Genomic DNA, 19,654 nt, shown 5'->3' with positions numbered 1-19,654 from the left:
TCTACATCCATAACCAGTTGTAAACCTTGGCGGGAAACCTGACACCTGACACTCTCTGACATTACTACATAAGAAAATGCCTGTACCAAGTCAGGAATATGACAGTTGTAGTCCATTCGTTTGATGTGTTTGAGCTTTGATTTTGCCATATGATTAGGACTTTCCGGATATCCTTTTTGAATTTTCCTCGGAGTTCAGTATTTTTGTGGTTTTACTTCTTGGAATTGAGAATATTTTTCCCTTCATTTACATATGATGTATGTTTGTCGATTGGGAAATTCCACATTGATACATCAAAGTTAGATATTTGATCTGAAAATAAGATACATTGCCAACCATAGCTATGCAACGTATATAGTTTCTCTAAAAGAATTTCACGAGCGTGGCCCACTATTTTGTTCTCAAACATGTTGTTATCAGGAACGAAGTAATGCAAGTAAACTGAACTCTCAACACAATGAATTAGCCTGTTGAAACATCGCATAAAACAAGGTAAAATATTATTAGGTTTCAATATAGATCTTGGCAGTTCTTCTATTTCATTTCAAAATACTCAAGTATTTTGTTCCTACTTGTAGGGTTAATAGCAGCATTGTTAATGCTGCTCCTACTCTGCGTCACAGAAGGTGGACGGTATTCAAAAAGTCCATTTAAATATGTGATGTTCTGTCCGGACGGAGAAGTTCATGATAAGTTAATATCTAATCCAATCAGATACACATGTAAACCAGGACCAGGAAGAAACGTAAAATGTCAAACTTTATGTAAGTATTGATAAAAATAAGTTACAATAGAAAAAAAAAGCTACGAACTGGATACACTATAACAAAATCAAAGAAGAAAATACCTATTGAGGATTCATTGTTATTCATGAATACCAACTTTCGTGTATTTCGTGGGTAAGGGTTTGTATATTTCACAAAGTTAAACTTTTCGATAGTCCTGTATTCAAACAACGAAATCAAATATCCACGGATATACAATTGTCCACGAAAATGATACTATCGAAAAAAAAAACCCACAGTACTTATAAAACCCCCATGGACTGGCAGTCCACTTACAGAGTTATTGACTCAAAACTATAAAAAAGGAAACAATAATAGGATTTGCAATCTACATGATCTACAAACTGTATAATGTTTCAAACCAAAGAGATAAATCTACTAATGTATTCATTCTTTTCAAAAATGAATTAGAAGAATACATGAAATCATACAATCTAGACAAAAAATACACTACAGTCCGAGTGTTTCAAAATTTAATTTAAAAAGAACAGAAAACAAAATCATGATTAAAGTTTTATCAGTGAGAACAAAATTGATTAAACAATGTTTGTTATGTAAATGTGTATAAAACATTGAAAAGCCTAATAACAGAACCAATACTTTTTGGAAGAACAACGAGTTTTAAAATGAGATATATTCCATACAGATAAAACTCTACAGACACAAAAAAATCAGATTTCATCTAAAAACTTTTGTCTTGTTCGAAGGAAAACAATAAAACGCTTTCGAAATTTGAATTAACAATTGTTTCTATTTTATCCCATTTTTAATTACATTATTTCTTTTTACTTATTGTTGTAGTTTATAATTTGAAAGGATATTTTGAATGTCCAGGAAAAGGCTATATGAGTGGCTTTGAGTATACTATGGGATATGGTGAGAACGTTCGGTGCTGTCAGGACCGAGGTAGATAAATAAACAGTTATATCCAGTGTCTAATATGAAAATAACCCTTAAACAATTTAGTGCGTCTTTAAGCGGCTCAAAATGAATACATTGGTCGTAAATGGGTCGTTGTCAAAAGTGAATATGATATTCGAGCTATACATGTAATTATTGTTGACCGAGTACAAGTAACATCACCAAATTCTTAAACAATATGTTAAACTATGTTAAATCTCTAAAACGTAGCCGAATGTAAAATATTGAAATTAAAATCATGTTTTGTAGAACAAGGGCCATATTTCCAGTAGAAGCAAAACACAACACTGAAAACTAAACATTACGCAATGTGGATTGTAAATCCACTTTACACAAAACACACTTTAATGCACGTATAACAATTCAAGATAATATTTTAATAACTGTGGTAATCTCAAACAATTCCATAACTATTTGTAGGATGTTTTCATAATTTATTACAGTCAATTTGATTTAAATAACTAAAATTATTGCAGATATCACATACTCTAAGGAAGACTGTACAGTACAACTTAACAATGATTTGATAAATGGGCGATCATACAGAATATCTAAAGGGAAAGTTATGGTTGGTTCGAAAACCTTAGACGGCGGGTGTGTATAATTTGATTCCTTTTTTTAAGTTTTCGATTAGACAAGTTGATAATGACGATGAATTTGTTTTTATCTGAGCTAAATAAGAGTGTCAAAATGCATGATATTGTTTTATATAAGGGGTATCGTACATTTATCGGATTTGAATGTTATCATTTGATAATTAACATGTTTGAAAATAGAGGTATGACAAAGATGCAATATACACATGCTAGAGGATGCACGAACTTCATCAGTGACTGGGATATAAAAGGCATCATCGGATTGATATGATGAAAGAGAGTCATGTTTTTACTTTTTTGAATAAGATAGAAGATTACATTATATGTTTGTTCATCTGTATGGAAAGTAACAGATATAAAAGTGAAACACAACACATGCACGAACAAATTTATATGAATCGAAAGTACAACATTTACATAAAACCTTGAATATACATTTGCTAGTCGTATGTTTTCAGTTTGTCAGTTTTCTAACAAAAGGTCGGTGTTTCTCTCAGTGTAGTGTAGCTTCCTCCACCAATAAAAACTGACCGCCACGAAATAACGCAATAGTGCTGAAAGTGGCATTAAACACCAATCAAGCAATCGTTATTTTACACTGACAAATATTTTTGTAGACAAGCTTAGCTTACTAAAAAGGTAAGAGAGACAATACAAAGGAAAGTTGAAAATCATAAAGTAAATAATAATCATTTCATACAAAACAAAACAAAACAAAAAGACGAACAATTACCATGATAACAAAGTATAACATATAACGCAAAATATATAGTACCTTGATTCCCAATAAACTTGGGATACAATAAGATGCTCAGTTAGGTAAGTGGTTCATGTCCCACATGTGGCACCCGAATTGTTGCTCATATAAAACCAGACGATAAGTCGCATTAAGTAATGTTTAAACAGTGGTCAAAAGGATAGGATTGTGGACACTTAATATATATTTATGGACTCTTAACGATAGTAGAGGACCGTAGTTTGACATCCATATGTCATTCTGTCGGATGTTGTTGTCTTATTAAGAGCTTGTCCGAGAGTCTTTCAAATATTAAACATAACCCAGTTAAAAAAAATGTAGATACCTACATTTGTACGATAACATTCTGAACAAATTCCTCATATCTACTAACAATGGCATATCCATTTTGTTGAAATCCTAGCACAAAAAAGTATTTCTGAAAATTTGTAATTTTAATTCTAATTGTGGTTTAAAGTCTATATTTTGATTTTGTCTGGTTTTGTGAATATCCATATTTTTGAATTTTGCATGAGTTTAGAACTTAAGTTAATACTTTTTTAAGCACAGTGTCTTTTTTTAAAAAAGAGCTATTTTATTAATGTATATGATGTATGAAATATATATATTTCAGGAGAACCTGGTACAACACGGAGTGCTCATTTCGTCCAAAACGAAAGTATTAAAAGATAGAGAAAGACAATCTACACAAACGAAATAACTAAAAATTAAACACTTTTAGTCCATGTAGTATTTTACATAAATGCTAAACAATTGAAATAAAACAATTGAAAAAAAAAAATCCCTTATATGATATTAGTAGCATCTACTTCCTCATCTCATTTTTTTCTTGGAATTTGCACAGATAGACTGTTGCATATAACTCATCGTAGACAGTTTGAATTTGTGATCTTACAATTTGGAATTTCATAAGCACACGAAGTGTGCGAAATGGAATTCTAATTTTATGAATAACCGAAACAAGATATGAAAATGTTATCTCTTGCTGCGCACGCAGCCTGACTAGCCAATCCCTAAGATAATGCATGTTCCACGTGCATTTCCTCATTCTCTTACTGAAGAGCGTCCAGTGAAGAGAAAAAAGAATTTGACTGCAAAATCTAAACATAGGCTCAACGAAACCAATCAAAAATAAACTTCAGGAAACGACTGACAATAAACCCCATTAAAGAAAACATGTCTTTCAGTGGATAATTGTCTCATTTATATTATACCACATTTCTCAATTATGTACTTCTTGTTGATTGTATAAACCTGTTAACATTTGTGTTTGTAAAATTATTGGAAATTATAGGTTTACAGTAAAATCTCATAAAAGTAGACTCATTTGTCCATTTTGCCTGATCTATTACATCTTGGATAGATAATCCAATGCGTTTTGCCTTTGAAGAAGAAGAGGCTGAACGTGTCGAATGACCAGTAAAAAGGGATGAGAAACCAGATTTTTTAATTGTCTCTTTTAACCATCTTGCAACTGATGAAGGAACTATATGATGATGAGGTTTAACAACACTCAAAAGGAGCCACGATCTATCAATATTATCTCTTTGTTCTCTCCATGATTGTGTGCGAGACATATAGTCATTAATGCAAGTAACAACACATAAACTCTTTTCATTAGGGAAAGAGTTGAAAGCTATTGATTTAGTTTTAGAACCAGGACGACAAGTTTTGGTTAGTTTTGGTAACTCAAACAATATTTGTGAACCTTGTTGTTTCATATATTTACAATTTAACATGCCTATTTCAGATGCTCTACCAGCTGAAGATAGAACCAACAACATCACTAACTTCCATGAAAGGTGTTTAATGTCTAAAGCTTGATTTGTACCCCATGATAAAATTTCATTCAAGACATTATCAACATCCCAAGAAAACTCATATTTTGACGTTGGTGTCCTTTCATTGAAAATGGCTCTCATATGTCGAATAATAAGAGGATGTTTTCCTACTTGTAAACTATCAATAAATGGATGATTCTTTGAAATTGCAGACCTATAAGTATTTATTGTTCTATATTGTAAACCATCTTTGAACAATTTTGTAAGAAATTCAATTACAGTGGCCAGAAGGGCCTGCAAAGGATAAACTGATTGTTCACTACACCAGTTGACCCATTTTCCCCAGGAGCTCTTGTAAGAAAGTTGGGTTCCTGGTCTCCATGCTTTTTCATGCAACTCTGCAGCTGCTTTTGATAGTCCCTCTGTAGTACTTCGTCCCCTGAAATTTTCAATGCCACAAGATTGAGAGACCCTGTTTGAATCAGTGGGTGTGGTTCCCCTTGGGGTGACATCAAAAGATTTGGAAATATTGGTATTTTTATTGGATCTTACAATAACATTGGATACCATGGTTGTGCTTGCCATGCAGGGGCTATTACTAATAACGTTGCCTTGTCCTTCCTGGCTTTGGAAAGACAGCGACCTATCATTGAAAAAGGGGGAAGGCATAGCCCTTTATTGTTGTCCATGGCATCAGAAATGCGTCTATCGCATGACTGATTGGATCTGGTTTCCAACTCACAAATTTTTTCATTTGAAATTTAGTCGTGAAGCAAACAGATCTATCTCTAGGGGACCTGTTTGTTTTTGAACTTGTTGAAAAATATTTTGATCTAGACTCCAATCGCTGGAGTCGTTTATATTTCTCGAGTGCCAGTCTGCTATAAGATTTTCTTTCCCTGGGAGGTGCTCTGCAGTGAGACTTATCTTCCTTGCTTGACACCAGTTCCACATGTTTTTCATTATTTGATTTAAATCTTTTGATTTTGTGCCCCCCATTCTGTTTATGTATGATATTGCTGAAGTATTGTCTATTCTTAAATGAATGGCCAAATGAAGCCTTTCTTTTGCGAATGTTTGCACTGCAAGAAAAGCTGCCAATAGTTCTTTTGCATTGATATGGAAATTTGATTCTTGCTTTCCCCATATGCCACCTGTAATTTCGTCTTGAAAAGAAGCCCCCAGCTTAAATTTGAGGCGTCTGATGTGATCACAATATCTGGACAAGGCGTTATTATTGCCTTTCCATTGAACTCTTCTATTTTTGTTACCCACCAAATTAATTCGTCTCTTGCTGTTTGTGAGAGAATTATTTTTTGTTCGTAGGACTTTCCCTTCAACAGACCCTTTATTTGATCCATTTGAAGGAAACGACTTTGCAAATTTGCTGGAAATATTGCTTGCATAGAGGATGACAGCTTTCCTGTCAACTGTGCTAATTGCCTTACTGTCACAATGTCAGCACTTAACATTTCTCTGCATTTTGTTTTTATCTGAGATACCTTTTCTGTTGGTAGATAGAACATCATTGCTTCTGAATTTATCTGAAAACCCAGAAACTCTATCTTTTGAGTTGGATTTAAGCTTGATTTTTTCCAATTTATCAGAAATCCTAATTTTTGAAGAAGAAATAATGTTGAATTTCTGTGAGTTTCCAGTTTTTAGGAGTTTTCTGCCATGAGGAGTATGTCGTCTAGATATATGATCATACGAACACCCATCCTTCGTAATATACCTATTACTGGTTTCATTAGTTTGGTGAACAACCTTGGCCCCACTGCTAACCCGAAGGGTAGGGCTGTGTAATCGAACAAGGTTCCTTCCCATTTGAACCTCAGAAATTTTCTGTGGTTTTGACTGATGGACAAAATTGAATATGCTTCCTTTAGATCTATTTTTAGCATGAAATCGCCCACTTTTAGCAGGTCTTTGATCATGAACAAGCCCTCCATTTTGAAATGTTGGTACATTACATGTTGGTTTAATTGTTTTAAGTTTAACACTGGCCTTTGACCCCCATCTTTTTTGGGTAATAAGAACCAATTGCTTAGGAATTGATCCCTGCATGGTTTTACTGGTACAATGACTTCTTTTGTCAACATTTCTCTGACCTCTGTTGACATCAGGTGTTTTTCTTTTTGAGTGAGTACAGTCATTCTTGGATCTTTCAGTTGTATTGGACGTGACTGAAAATTTACCTCTTCATTTTGGATATCTTTTAGTATCTTTTTGTCTGAGGTGATTATTTCCCAGTTCTTTACAAAATGTTTTAACCTTCCTGCTATAGGAATGTGTTTTGATAGTGTCACTAGGTTTAGATTCTCCAATGAGATTAAAATATTGTTTGTTTTGTCTATATTTTTTGTGTGACAAAGATTTGAAACAAAATTTAACATACCTGATTCCACCTCTTTTATTTCCTCTGTGAAAACCATTTCCACGGGAGTTGCCTCTGCCTCCTGAGTTTCTTGCTCCCTGTGAATGACTCGGAGGCCTTGACTGAAAGGGCGGTTTGTCTTGATGAGATTCCTTTGGTTCCCATCGTTGAATTTGTTGCACCTGACGAGGTGTGTCATAGTTGATCACCTTCTTCTTGTGACTCTTTTTCTTTCCTCCGAGAGTTAATGCCATTTCGGAAGCTTCTTTTTTTGTTTTGCTCCATTCCTTCAGCTCTTCCTTGAATTCACTTCCAAACAGATGTTTGTCGTTTTTCGCTAAACATTCCTGTTTTTCTCTAAGAAGTGATCTAGCCTTCTTTGAATCTTGATTGTTTATTCTTTGAAGGATTGACAAACGTCGCTGATAATTTATTGCAACATTAGATTGTCCTACCAAACAAATTGTTTTCTCTAACAGATCAAGAATTTGACGGAAGTCAACATTTTCAACATGCGCCTGCGCACTAGGATCGTCACACCCCTTATCGATTTTTGATCGAATATCTTCAAATAACATCCATAAGTTACCATGAGGCCCCATGGTGTCTATAAGCTTTGTCTGAATACTGACGAAAGCTTTATCCAACTGCGTATTTGTACTACGACTTTGTTCTTCCATAATAGAGTAAATCAATGGATCATTAGATCTGATAGTAAAGCCCTCGTATGATGGGACGGGCATCGAGTTCAAAATTAATTCCTGAACTTTATGTGAAGGAATAAATCTATTGAAATTGTCATCAAGAAATAATTCCATATCTTTGGAAAACTGGAGTCCTGTTTTTTCCTTCTTGTGAGGATTAAAACGATGATAACTTTTGTTGCCGTTCTTTTCACTGTATGTTAAATTAGATACAGTTTCACTTATAACGGACCTTACTTCTTTGTCCGACTCAGAATCGGAAGAAAAGTCATCCTTCTTTGAGGATTTTTTGCTTTTTCTGCCATACTTTGTGGTTTTAGATTTTTTCCTTCTGTGGGAATAATCATCGCTCTCCGACTCCGAAGAATCAGAAGGAAAATCACGCTTGGCATACTTTGGCCGTTTCCTTTTCTTCTTGTGTCTTTCAGTCAAACTATTGTCACTTTGGACATATGACTGCGAAAGACGTGCTTCTTCAATGTCGACCGTGTGGTCAACATGGAGTTCGTCGGGTAAATCACCAGAAGCACTATTGTCTTCTAATGAAACCTCGTCATCTTTTAAATCACTCATGACGACATTTCAATATAAAATCCCGGCGAAAAAATCAAATAAATCCCAAAATCCACTAAAGTAAAACAACAAAAACAGTTTGTTAATAAGCAGGGAATTTCTTGGAGCTCTTCACTCGACGCTAGCCAGTAAGAGATTGAGGAAATGCACGTGGAACATGCATTATCATAGGGATTGGCTAGTCAGGCTGCGTGCGCAGCAAGAGATAACACTTTCATATCTTGTTGAGGTTATGATATGAAATTTCCTTGAGTATGTATGTCAGAAGTTTTGGACTTAATGACTCTTTTTTAATTCAAATGAAAGTTGCCTATTAATTCTGATATTATGATATCAATTTATCTTTCAACAATTCTAGTGGAATCTGTGAAGTTGTTAGACATCCACTATTTACTGAGAGGTCATGCATTTATGACACTTTGGTTAATTGTTCCATAATAGGTATGGAATGGTATTTGTAGTCTATCAGATGTATGTATTGTTTTTGTACACTTCAGATTGTGGTTTCTTTGCCAGACTTATTTCATCATGTTCATTGATATTACTCTATGGCTTTGTTCTTAAATTCACAGTTGTGCCGTGATTGTCAGGTTGAGCATAATTTCGCTCAAACCGGTGCTAGGATCCGTCTTTACCTTGCACATGTTGTAGTGAGGTGAAAATGTTTTGCTCAGTTTTGAATGCCTTAAACTTATTGTGACTTTTTGAGATGAAGAACAGCAATATAAATTGCTATTTCTTTACTTTTTGTGCTTTTTGTTCTGTGCATGCACTGATTTTATATCATGGATGGATACCCCATATCCTTCCTGCTGAAGGAATTCGCTTTAATAGTACTAATACTTTGATTTTGTTAATGATTAAATCATTAAAGGACCTATGACCAATTTCGTAATTTTTTGTTCACACAGTCCCTAATGATTTTGATGTTTATATACTTCCGTGGCCTTTAAATGTTAAGATTCAGCGTTCCTCATGAAGATAATTCCAGAAAAGTGCTTCGGAAGCATCAGATTTAAAAAGTGTTATTTTCCTTAATTTTCTAGTGTGAAGTGTTCACATATCTTTTTCCTAATCCATGATTTGTCAGTGCAGCTGTTTTGTATTTTGTCCTGTGTTTTTTTTTATCCCTTTAATTTTGATTTCGAGTAAACTTTTTGCATACTTGATTGTTAGTCTTCTAAATGAGCTTTATATTCACAAAAAACAGAAGTTCATAACTGTTTCTATTAACCTGTTACCGATATATATGTTGTTCGGTGTGAGCCAAGGCTCTGTGTTGAAGACCGTACCTTAACCTATAATGGTTTACTTTTATAAATTGTGACTTGCATGGAGAGTTGTCTCATTGGCACTCATACCACATCTTTCTATATCTATAAATATAGACAAATAACAACAGAGATGCTATTTGTTTTGAAATTCTGTGTTCATTCCGTCATGGCAAAATCGGAGAAATATATGGTTTAGACAGTTGTTTTGTATGTTTTTGTAAGGGAAATAGAACATATTTTATCCGCCTTTTTTAATTAGTTTTGAATAACTTCAGAGCATTCTCTTTGGTTTTTTTTCAGAGAACGGTTACATTCAAAATTTTAAAAAGAAATAAATATACACTCAACGATGTAGATATAAAGATCTTTTTAGTTGTCTTTTATTGTAACATTTTGTCGCTACGAACTACCATTCCCATTTACAAAGTTCTAGCAAAATAAATCTTCTGAAGCGAAATTGCACATTAAATCATTTGATTTTCAGTTTGTCCTTTTCCTCCTTTTTTTAGCCATAAATGTGTCGGCATCATTTTCTTGCGAATATGCAAAACATTTTTGGTAGGTCCACAATTCCAAAAGAGAGGCGAAAGACTCAATTCTCGAAGATAAACTGACAACTCCACGGCCAAAAAAAAAAAGACCATACAAACAACAGTACACAAAACACAAAATAGAAAACTAAAGACTGAGCAACACGAACTCAAACAAAAACCGGGGGTTTGTCATGTGCTCCGGAAGATCAAGCAGGTCCTGTTTCGAATGCGACAGCAGTCGTGTTACTCCTATGCTATACGTTGATAAGTTTTATCATGTATTTTAATATGACGTGCTTCTTTCGCTTTGTAAACAACAGCGTAATAAAATTCTCGATAATTCTTTAATTAGCGCAGACTCAGAGATGTACATATTAACTGTTACTATTTTCCTCCCACGAAAATCCACATGTATCGTAACCTATGTGCAAACACTGTGTGGATTTCGTTGTGTTCAAACTGAAATTGAAAAAGAAACTACAGAACCGTTATTCCTATTCTAATGCATAATAAAATTCAGCGAAATTTCATGAATGATCTTGGCGCATTTACGATAATTTACGTCATGTCAAAAGATGACGTTATACGAATAAAAACTCTCAAGCTTAAGATTATTCCGTTACGTGTACGCTTTAAATTCGGATAATATCGCATTAAAATGTTTGAGGTAGGTGTTGCATGTTTCCTTTTTTGTTTTGACATATACATCAGATTTTAATCAAAATCATATTATGAAATAGAATGTGCAGAGGTCTTTACTGATAGACCTTAAGTTCTAAAATAATACCAAATAACATATTTAGTTTTGTCTCAATAGAGCGGTATACTACTGTTGCCTTTATATATCTGCCATATAATTCCTATTTTGAATCATATTATCACAGCTTTTAATTTTTATTAAAAGAGCTTTTTTAATCTTTAAAAACGAGAAATTTTTTATTGATATATTTTGTGTTATGATTTATATTCCAGGAGAGCCTGGTATCACACAGAATGTTCATTTCTTTGAAAACGAAAGTATTAAAAGATAAGGAAAGAAAAATTTGCATAAAGGAACTAATTCAATAAATCACATATTTTAGTTCATGTATTTTTTTCATACAAATAGTATTGACACAGGTGGACTACTTTATTCAATAGAATCTATGAAAAACGAAATGAATTTATCTTCCATATTTGTAAACTTTCCATTTACAAACAGTAAAATACCCTCGTTTTGCCGTTTTTTGATCCCAATAGAAACGTTCTTTTTATGATATGTTAATAAACATTGGTTAAGAATATACAATACACACTATTTTGTAATAACTTAGAATTGGAGGCATATGTTTGGTGACTTTAGTTTTATAAAACTTATTAAGAATATAATATGGTTATGCATTCCCGAGGCATTTGATACACATAGACTTTGCAAATGTTGAACGCAAATATTCTACACTCAATGATAATTAAATTTACATTTACAAAAAAATGTATTTAATTGCAGACAAAGGTGTGCTTAAAATTCATGTTCAGTCGTTCGAGATTGTTCTGACTTATAATCTCTTGTTTGCAGGAGGTATTGGGGTCAACGAAAATGTAACGATCAACTTAAACGGAAGCCCTGGTGAGGTCAAAAGTGTTAATGTTTATAAAATCATAGCTATATATGTAATGTTTTATATGTGTAATTACAACTGAACAAAAACACACGAACACATAAAATAGAATGACAAGCAAAAAAAAAAAAAAAAACAAACCAAAATATAATAATATATCAACCATTATTTTCATGAAAATTTATTCAGTTTTGCAGGTGATAATTTTATTATTTTTGCGGGAAATTATTAATTTAATTGATACTTAATTTCGTATTTTTGGACAAATTCTTCAAATTGATACTTAATTTCGTATTTTTGGACAAATTCTTCATTCATGGTCCCAGGACATAGTTATCGTCCTTTGAATTCCGTTCTATACATATATAGTCTCTAGTGTGGACAGTGTATAACTTTCAAATTTATTTTTCACTTTCCAAATTTATTTCTTTATATTTTATGCATGAAATAGTAGGTAAGGTGATGAAAGTACATGTTAGAAAAACTTGGGTGCTGAATCTTTATATTAAGTAGTGATTTGGTCCAGTTAAAAATGGTAAAACATTTGTATGCCCGAAGCTATCAAACTGAATTTTAGACCCACTAAACATAGAATTGTCAATATTTTGAGTTACAGCTGGTAAACTTTTCTATTATTTTGATATTATTTGTCCCAGTAGTAATACACTACTCTGTAAAAATCTTTTTGAGATAGAGCAGATGCAATTTTTTTAATTTGAATTTATTGTCTTAAAGAAATGCACAAAGAAATAACTGTGTTCTTGGGCCTCATTGTAAGGCAACAGCTATGAGATATACATGCACTTCAATAAGACATCAAACCAATAGCCTTTATCAATATATATATTAGTCTTACCGATATTTACAGCTCTAAAGTGTACCTTGTCTATGAAAATGAGAGGCGAACGATACCGAACGCACATTCAAGTCGAAAATAAATTGACAAAGCAATGGCAAAAAGGAAAATACCAAAATACAAACAACAATAAACAAAACACAACATAGAAAACTAAAGAATGATCAACACGAATTAAACCAAAATCAGGGGGATATTAGTTGCTCCGGAAAGGTAAGCAGATCCTGCTCCAAATGTGGCACCCGTCTATGAAAAATGTAAAACAAACATGAAATAAAAACCAGCAATCAATATTTTACTACACATAACATAACACTTAGTAAGATACAGCCGTTGAAAGGCGTAAACGTTTCAAGTAAAACTCCCAACTCAGGAGCTTGGAGTTTAGTTTTTGTGTTTGGTTCACTTCTGTCACATTTGTTTTCGTAATATTTTTTTTATTAATTTGGCTGTTAAATGTTTGGTTTTAACTGTTTCCCATTTGTCATATTGGGGCCTTAAATAGCCGACTATAAGGTATGGGTTTCTCATAGTTTAAGGCCTATGGTTTCTTATATCCACTTCATTTGTACTCTGTTGCATATTTGTTGTATTGCCAATCATACCACATCTCACTATTTTTATAATGTGTTGTATAATGGTGTTGTGTATGGTGTGCAATAGGATACGGTGTATATAAAAAAAAACACATTATAAATTTTGTGCGTCGGAAGCGCTTTTCTGGATTTACTGTACTTTCATGAGGAACGCCCAAACATAGTTAATGGTACATACAACATATGGTATGTTTTAATTTTATTTTTAGTTCGTTTTAGAAAAGATAAATTGAAATTTGCTGATCCCTTAAAAATGTAACGTCTTTTTGACTAATTTTGAATAGTGAAAATTGTGAATGACGCAAATAGGAAAAGGAAATTTGAATGATACAATAATGTTATGGTGTATGGTGTATGGTGCCGTGTGTAAGTGGAAAGTTTACACCAATATAAGACAACCAATAAAGGAAATATATATTTTGCTGGAGACTGAAATTCGTGGTTCACCCATACCCAAAAAGTCTAACAAAAATAATAAGTCAACAATAACGATGGAGCTATAGTTTCAAATATTGGTATAAAGAAGCATATTAATATGTTGATAACATGATTGAATTTATTTCAAAATTAAAGTTTCAAATGGCTGCATTAACATTTTAACCTTTACAATGATATGTTTTTAAAAGTGAAACCTTATACCGCTGTAATGTAAAACAGCTACAGATACAATTATGGTTTCAAACGTCCGTGTTGGAGTTTAAAATATTATGTTTATGGATGATTTTGACATTTATATCGGTGAAACAATGGTTTGTTGAATGCAATAAGTTGAAAAGTTGAGGTAATAAGGTAACACATGGTTGAGAATTATCAATCTTTCAGAAGAAACAAAGAAGGATCATCATTAGGGCTAGTCTGACTAGAAACTGTGTCTTTAGTCTTTTTGTTAGTGTTGTTTTCTGCTTCGTGTTTATCTAGTGAGTTTCACAACATTGACGGCACCAATATTACAGCACTAGATTCGAATTTGAACAATACATGTCTCTTTAGTGAAGATCGAGGCCAAATATTTGAAAAAAACAAAACTTATACAGACGTTGGAGAGCTGATTTACTCCCAATGAACCTATCCTTCTCAATTGATTTTTCAGTTTGTTATAATGCTGTGTGCTATTACATCACTCTCTCAGGTTGGTGGAGAGTTGAGCGATTAAAAAGTGGTAAAACCTTTTAAAGCTGACTATGCGGTATGGGCTTTGCTCATTGTTGAAGGCCGTACGGTAACCTATAGTTGTTAATTTCTGTGTCATTTGGTCTCATGTGCAGAGTTGTCTCATTGGCAATCATACCACATCTTCTTTTTATATAAACTCCACCAATTGTGTAAGCACATTGTCATATTCTAGATTAAAATATATAAGGATTTTGTACATAAATCAAATCTTTTGTTTTCTCGTTTGAATTGTTTTTCATTTTGTCATATCGGTACCTTTTTTAGTTTACTATACTATATCGGTTTTGCTGATTGTTAAAAGCCTTACGAACTACGAAAGCTTACATCTATGTCATCTATGCACCAAATGCGTTCAATGAGAGATAATCAACGTAGCTGGATGTGTAAGTTTCATTTTTGATGCATAGATATGCAGCTTCCGTTGTAAGTATTAAATTTGTGTGAACCTACAAATTTTAGAATTATACAAGTGTGATTCGGCTTTTAATTTGTTATAGGTTAAGAGATTGTTTAACATGTTTAAGTTAAATCAGAATAACTTGATAAGATTCATTTTATACACCACGCTGATAAAGGTTTTCAGTTATCCGAAATATGCATTAAATTTTGTACTTATATTTAATGTTTCCATTTTTAATATTGGTTCTGTTTTGTACAATTTGTATGCGTACATAGTAATGGCCTATCTATACTAATAAAGGAAGAGACCGATTTCATTGAGCCGCAACGCCTCTGAAACCATACAAAGTCGGAAATACTTGTGATATGACGTATAAATGTAGTGTTTTGTACGTCCTAAATTTGTCTTTGAAACAATCTTTTTTCCACAGAAAACGCCAATTTTTGAGAAAATATCCAAATTCGGAGACCGTTATCAATCCGTGTTTTATACGCTTTTGCGCATGCTCAGTCGACTTTTATTTTTTTTTTCATCCGATTTAGATGAGATTTTTTCCGTTGTGTTACTCATTTTGACCCCTTTCGGTAATGTCAATGGATTTTACGTAGCTCATACGGTTATTGAGCTAAAGAAATAAAAATGTCTGAAAATCAAACATTTCTTAGGGTATTTAAATTTTTATTTTCCAACTGAGATAAATGTGGTCTTTTGCATTATGTTCCTCATTTTCATCTCTTTGACGAAATAGAATTAAATGCATTAACCGTGTCCAAATCCTTACTTTGTCCACCTTATTACTGTGTCCACACTCTTTGTTTCAACACTTTGACCGCTATTTCGCGGGCATCTTCTAGTTTATATAACATGCATAACTTAATGAAACTGAAATGTTGAATGTAGAAATACTAGAACCACCCAAAAAAACCTAATATACTTTTTCTACAAGACATGCTGAAATTACGATAATACATTTAGAAATGTATAGTTCAATGTAAAGATAACGATTTGACCTTTGTTGTGTAAATTTCATGACGAACGCTCATATAATTTAGAATGGAATTAATTCAAGCAAGTTTATTCAACAACCTTTATCGTAAGTTATGCAAGAAAAGATATCATGTTTTGTTCATGTTGCTAATTCAATAATGCCGTAAAGTCATTTTGTAAGACAAAAAAATAAATTTAACTTAATTGTTAGTTCATTGCACATGATGCAAATATTATCGTTAATTTTCCCCAACATTCCAATTCTCAAGGAAACACATGAACCACGACCTCGTTGTGTGAAAAATATAACAAGTGTAAACATTAGGCTACAAATAAATAATAATATTGCACCAGACGTTATTAACTTATCTATGAATTTGTACGTCTAATATTTGAAGGGCATATTTACACACACATATACACACATTAGTAAGATTTTAGCAAAGTCAGCGGTTACAGGAATCAATTAGAACAATGAAATTCGCGACGATCATCTTAAAAATCCTACGGGTTTAGAAAGTATTGCTGAAAAATACTCGCTGCGAAACAGAAGAAAAGCTCGGCGAGCCTCGCTTTTCGTCCTGTTTCTAAAGCTCATACAAATAAATTTTATATTTTCCGACAATGTACATATATTGTATATGTATGGGAGCAGAAAAACATTTTATTTGCGGTAAATGTACAGACTGTATTAATGATATTGAATCTCAGTGCAGTAGTGTTGACTACTGGGCTCGTGCATGTAATACCTCGTGACGAAACGTCAAACAGCTAGCGGACGCGAAACAGAGCCACAGTTTTGATCTGATGTGAAGTCAAAAGAAAGTCATGACACTAGTCATTCAACGGTCTCTGCACGGGACAGAATTTTAACACAGACAACAGTAAAATCTTTTTTTTGGATAAACTATAGAAATAATTTGAAGGAGTACCTCAGATTTTCAAAGAACTTAATTAGTTGTCAATTACTTACGAATTTGAATATTTGAAAGATCACAATTTAGATGTAGAATTAGGTCGATATAATGTCCTTTTTTAATAATGATACATGTATTTACGAATGAATAAAACCGATCATTATGTTTTTGTCATATTGTATCAACGTATTGTGTAGTATTGCTTAATCCCTTGGGCTTTTTCCTTTTATACAATAAAGTTTCGATGCTACATGTAAGAAAAAGCCCCATCGATTTAGCATCTAGTATGAGAAATTGTACATATTAAATATGATTTAAAAATAATTCAAATTCGAAGGTACACGTTATATAAAGATAGCCTGTAGTTTGGTGGTTGTCATTTGTTACTGTATATCATGTTTGATTTTTGTTTGTTGATTTGTACATTAATCAGGTATTTGGTATTTTTATTTGAATTGTTTTACATTTAATGTTGTAGGGGCCTCTTATAACTTGCTTTATATTCCAATTGAAACCATTTTTAAGATAGATTACCATTGAAACACATTTATATATATATTACCTCGTGATTTCTTTATACATGCGTATTCTATAATGCTAATATCTAAGATTTACTGTTAACGACTTATTTTCTAGAGCGATTAATTTTTTGCGAGTACAAAATCAACGTAAATATTTGAAACTTAGATCAATTCGTATATGAACAAAACAACAACATTAGAAAATGGCGACATTATACTGCAGCGAAATTGGGTAGAATAGGTTATACGAGAAAAAGTATCACAGAAAATAATTTTTTTTACAGTATTTCAATAGCTGTATAATGTATGTTTACTTTCATCGTTACATTTCGTTCATACACGATAAGAATCACAGAACTGAACCATGTCGAACATGAACTAAAATATGGCACTACTGAACCAAACCATGACACTGAATTGCCCGTAATCTTAGATTGCAAAAGTAGCTAATTTTGTCGGAAATATCGACGGTAATTGTATATCGTAGCGAAATATGAGGTGTAACAGACAGTAAACACATTTTAAATTTTGACATACGCAAGCATTATTCTGTGTCAAATTATAACCTATCGGACACAAATTCGAAATTACTAACATATAAGTTAAGCTCAAAGATAATTACCAGCTTGAATTCATGTTCAGAAGTTTCTTTAGCAAACAATTAGAATGTTTATATTGTGTCATTTTTTGTCATTCAAATCACTTAACACAATCATGTCAAACATAACCAAACTATTATGACAAAATCACTGTACTAAACGCTACTCGATATGACGACGTTACTACCCGTGTTTGATATTATTGATTATTTATCAAACTCAGAACTTAACGATGTGGGTAAACCGCTAGTAAGTGCAAGAAGCTAGAAAGTTTAAATTATCTAGCAAGAGTTCCTGTTATAAAATAATAGAAGCAAAATAACAGATACTTTGAATAGTACATAGAAATAATCATGAAAATTTCGTTAGTTTGTTTTTAGGTGTATGCCTAGTACTGATATGATTAGTCTAGTTCCTTTATACAATAATTTGAACAGTACTATTACACCGCTCTCTCAGGTTGGGAAATAGTTCAGTGCTCACACTCATGTTGAACCGCGCCACATTCTTTATTCTTAAATGTCACAAATACAAATGTACACATGTAATAAAGGGGTTGTCGTCAGTTGCTGTTTATATAATTTTTTTAAATAACACTGATTGACGTTTTGACACACAGTGCCTTTAAGGATAATGGCTCATTTGTTTCAAAATAACAAGCTTTTTAAAAGACTATGATAAATTGATAGAATATCAATAACAGAACTTAAAAATTAGAAAAAAATGATAGGTCCGTTTCTTTGTTTCTGAGATATAATCAACTGAAAATTTGGCGGAAAATGATTCTCTCTAGATTTTTCATACATTTGACATTGGCATCTTTTTTCTTTCAAAAACAATGAAAAAACAATAAGGATTTCATAAGATTTTCAAAAATGGAGTTTTAAACTTTATGTTATAAAGTTATGAAAAGAAAGGTAGGGGTTAGCGGACAAAATTTTTATTGGTTCTTCATGGATAAAACTAGAGAATTCCGAAAATCTGACAAAAAGTATAAAAAAAGAGTAGCGAACATCCTTAAAGCTTATTATGCGTTTGGGTTGGGTCGGGCAGGGGTAGGTGGAGGGAGTCAGGGAACTGTAGTTGTTTACATCCTTGTCCTTTGTCTCCGGTGGATAGTTGTATCATTGAAGATCATACTAGATTTCCTAATATTTATATGCATATTACAATATGACTTTTTGAACTATACAAAAAATAGTTTGGAATGACGTTCCAAAAGTTTACGTGCAGTCCAGGAAAAAAAATCCAAATTATTTGATCTTTGTGTCAATGTTTATATTTTCACTCTTCATCATTAGAGGACAAGATTGGTAAATTTACAGATCGGACGACTATTCAGTTACATAACAGGAAATCGTCATCACTTTTTGAGTTCATAACACAAAACTATGTAGAAGATTGGTCGGTGGAAATTGATAAAGCGGTGTTGATTATGTTTTAGTTAACCTAAGTTAGGTTAAGCGAATCACTGACAACATGTAGTGTGATGCCAAAGTGTTTAAAATGCGCGAAAGTATTGGTCGTTTATGGATATGATGACAGTACGTGTTTGTTATTTGAAATAGAACTCTAAGGTAGACGAATGTTTCGGGAAATAACGAGGCGACAATAGTTTACCAATGTTCATATCTCGTATATTCAATTTTAATAAACAAACGAGATGAAAACAACCGAGAGATTCGCATATACTCCAATAGGAGCCA

General features: G+C 32.8%; 1 long non-coding RNA gene across 1 annotated transcript; it reads left to right on the top strand.

The window, feature by feature from the left end:
• The first annotated feature begins 582 nt into the window (after positions 1-582).
• Positions 583-3,755, top strand: LOC127706294 (uncharacterized). The gene is made up of 4 exons (XR_007984400.1): positions 583-764; positions 1,587-1,691; positions 2,183-2,300; positions 3,673-3,755. It is a non-coding gene; the product is annotated as an uncharacterized LOC127706294 (long non-coding RNA).
• The last annotated feature ends 15,899 nt before the right edge of the window (positions 3,756-19,654 follow it).

The sequence above is a fragment of the Mytilus californianus genome, unplaced genomic scaffold, assembly GCF_021869535.1.
Source record: "Mytilus californianus isolate M0D057914Y unplaced genomic scaffold, xbMytCali1.0.p SCAF_6, whole genome shotgun sequence".
Classification (NCBI taxonomy): Eukaryota; Metazoa; Mollusca; class Bivalvia; order Mytilida; family Mytilidae; genus Mytilus; species Mytilus californianus.
The sequence above is the reverse complement of the archived record's forward strand: the minus strand, read 5'-3'. Positions and strand labels throughout refer to the sequence as shown.